A 3,959-nucleotide genomic window follows, 5' to 3' on the forward strand; every position below is an offset into this window, starting at 1 on the left:
GTAATTTTCATATTCTTATTTAATTTTAATTTTTTATTTCAGTTATTTCAGCTTCAAACATACTAGTTTTGTCATTTAACTTGTTTAGTTTTTCATTTCATCACTGACTGCTTTGTTGATAATGTCAGCATACTAGTTTTATCATTGTACTTTTGTCTAGTTTTCTCATTTCATCTACCAACAACTTTGGTGATTATTATAACGAGAGAGTTATGTCATTCTCCTTTTGTCTAGTATAGTTGTTTCATCCACTGACATCTTTGTTAATTTTAATGGTAGTGTATAGTTTTGCCAGCTTCACTGATGATTTTTCATAGTAGATGTGTCATATTGCTTGTTTGGAGTGTAAAGTATGGCGTTAACCTTTTGCCACTCAGTAGGCATATTTAACCTTAAAACATGCTCATTTATATGCATTACTCTCTGAATGGCCCATCTTCCTGATTGCGCGCAGCTGAACCCCGTCACCCCGACCCTGCTCCCAGGCTGCAGGAGGCGCCGTGATGACGCTCCTCCATCTCATCCAGGACCCTGTCGTGCTATATAGTGTTTGTGCAACACAGTTTCCTCCCAGTTGGGAACACACAGATACACACACCAGGATGTTATTGTGCGTGACACACAACTAAAGAGTTTGAAGTGTGTGAGTATGATGAAGGTCAACAAAGATTAAATGGACATTGATATCAACAAGTGTAGCTTTACACAAAAGAACAAGGAAGAGGGAGGAAATAGAGATGTTCAGAGAGCAAGAGGGGAGTGAACGAGCCGTCTGCGTTCTCCAGAGGAGTCTTCCCACACTGAACTGGGACCTCGGAAGGAGCCATGCATGCGTGCGTGCGTTGTGTGTATTTGCAGGAAAAGAGAGGGCCGGGCCAGCATTGTCTCTTTCCCCGTGTACACCCTTGTTTGTTTACTTTCAGCAGCAGTTATCTGGCAACCTGTCCGCAGGGCCGGAGAGGTCATGGTGAATTTACTGCATTAGTCCGAGGTCAGCTGGAAGCCTTTTGGACCTTACAAGGCTCTGTGGAGCAATACGGTGCTTCAAATCTTGTCAAATTTTAAGAGTCCAAGTCTGGAGTTTTTGGTAGCGTCTGGATCCTTGAGACTAAAGTATTAAGAGAGACACTGTAAAAATGGTCTCAACAGAGCCATGGGAGCAGTTTCTTATGAGCAGACAGCATGATGGGAAACAGACCCGGATCTGAGCAACTTGGAGGAAGCGGATAAACACATTTGACGTTACCTTTACACTCTTAAAAGTTCAAATGTAAAGTCAACATTAGGGCTGCATGAGTAATTGAAAAAAAACCAAATCACGATATGGGTCAATGTGATTATCAAATCCCTAAGATTTAATTAAATGACTATATATGTTCTGTGTTTCAGAGTGAAATGCGGCACTGTGAGCATTTATGATCATATGATCCAGTGTTTTCAGCTTGATTCGCAGCTCTGCATGTGCTCTGAGTTTGGGTCGCTTATAGCGTGTATTTGGGAATGCAAAATGCGCCAAGCATCTTCCCAAACATTTTATGAGAAGCACTTATAAACCGGCTGTTGTCAACAAAACAGAAGCTTTAAGGTCGCCTTGCAGTTTCCCGTCAAAATAAAGGTTTGATAGTGTGAAAATGAAAACATTACAGTTGTAATGTAAAATAAAATTTTCTTATATAATCAATTATACTCATTATATAATATTTTATTTAGTAATAATAATGATTTTTTGTTGTTGTTATTATTATTATTTTATAATCATATTGATAAAATAATAAGAAAATTTTGAGTTAAAGCGTGCAGCCTTCCAAACAAGCACAGCAAACCTGGAGCATTTTTTAAAGCAATTTAAATGCATCGGAAAAATTACAATTCAATTTTTCCCCGAATCGTGCAGGACTAGGCAACATGAAATCTTAAAGGGATAGTTCACCGAAAAATGAAAATTATCCCATGATTTACTCACCCTCAAGCCATCCTAGGTGTATATGACTATCTTCTTTCTGACGAACACAATCAGAGTTATATTAAAAAATATCCTGTCTCTTCCAAGCTTTATAATGGTAGTGAATGGAGCTTACGATTTTGAAGTCCAAAAAAGTGCATCCATCCATCGTAAAAGTAATCCATACGCCTCCAGGGGGTTAATAAAGGCCTTCTGAAGCAAAGCAATGGGTTTTTTTTAAGAAAAATATCCATATTTAAAACTTCATAATCTAAAATAACTAGCTTCCAGCAGACGGCCGTATATGAGTTGAGTTTTCTGGCCGAAGAGTGACCTCTGACCCGACGTATGACGTAGGATGTAGGAGAAGCATCAGCTTAGACACCTCTTGTGGTTCAAACAAATAGGGCTGGGCAACAAACTCAAGGTCCTCTTCTCTTATATCAAAATCCTACAATATTTCTCTTTAAAAATTCCCGTTTTAATCTTCTAATTCATGACCAGTGTTTTCTTTTGGTCTATTCTCTGCGCTTCCACATTCGTCATGCGTGGGGTCAGAGGTTACTCTTTTGGTGTAAATCTACGGCCTATTTGCATAGGCCATCTGCCGGAAGCTAGTTATTTTAGTTAATAGGATATTTTCCCTACAAAAGAGCCCTTCATTTCAGAAGGCCTTTATTAACCCCCTGGAGCCGTGTGGATATCTGTTATGATTGATGGATGAACATTTTTTGGACTTCAGAAATCAGGAGCGCCATTCACTACCATTATAAAGCTTGGAAGAGCTGGGATATTTTATAATATCCGATTGTGTTCGTCTAAAAGAAGAAGTCATATACACCTAGGATGGCTTGAGGGTGAGTAAATCATGGGATAATTTTCATTTTTGGGTGAACTATTCCTTTAATACATGTTCCTGGTTTTGCATGTTGTTCCTCAAAAAAAATTGTCTTCAAAGACAACGTCCGCAAGCTACCGGAATAAGGTTGTTAGTACTTTATTTGAGCGCTTAAAGGGTTAGTTCACCCAAAAATGATAATTCTGTCATTTATTACTTACCCTCATGCCGTTCCAGATATTTTAGTTGAAATCCGATGGCTCCGTGAGGCCTTCATAGCCAGCAATGACATTTCCTCTCTCAAGATCCATAAAGGTACTAAAACATATTTAAATCAGTTCATGTGAGTACAGTGGTTCTACCTTAATATTATAAAGCAACGAGAATATTTTTGGAGCGCCAAAAAAACTAAATAACGACTTATATAGTGATGGCCGATTTCAAAACACTGCTTCAGGAAGCATCGGAGCGTTATGAATCACTGTGTCGAATCTGCTGTTCGGAGCGCCAAAGTCACGTGATTTCAGCCGTTGGCAGTTTGACACCATGTTTGACACGCGATCTGAATCATGATTCGACACACTGATTCATTTATGCTCCGATGCTTCATGCTTCATACAATTCGTTTTTACTTACGAGTCATTTTATAACCGAACTTAGACCAGAAATTTTTTCCAGTGAACAAAACCATCTTTGAGATTTACTTTAGTCACTACCACTATGGTTACAAGTGATATTTGATGTTGGTTACTCATTCATATAGTATTTAGCTACAGCTATGCAAGACGTTTTAATGTATTGAAACTCATTTCCGCCACATGAGAAAATATATTCATAATTATTATAATCATAATTATTGAATAAAAAATACAAATTTAGATTAATATTCATTAGTCATTATGATATAGAAATCCAACTTTCAAGTCGAGTCAAAATAATGACATAAAAAGTCATGATTATGACATAAAAATGACTTTTTATATCTGAATTCTGACTTTTTTTATTTTTATTTATTTTTTTTATGTCATTAAGGTTAACCAAGTGCAAAATAGCTCTTTAGGTTATCTGCATCTGACTCCATTTTAGGTTATGATATTTCCCCCCACAATCAAATCAATTGTCGATGGATAAAATCACGTCCCACTCTACATTTTTCCCGTTGTTGAATCGCCTGTTTCA

The sequence above is a fragment of the Megalobrama amblycephala genome, linkage group LG7 (assembly GCF_018812025.1).
Source record: "Megalobrama amblycephala isolate DHTTF-2021 linkage group LG7, ASM1881202v1, whole genome shotgun sequence".
Lineage (NCBI taxonomy): Eukaryota > Metazoa > Chordata > Actinopteri > Cypriniformes > Xenocyprididae > Megalobrama > Megalobrama amblycephala.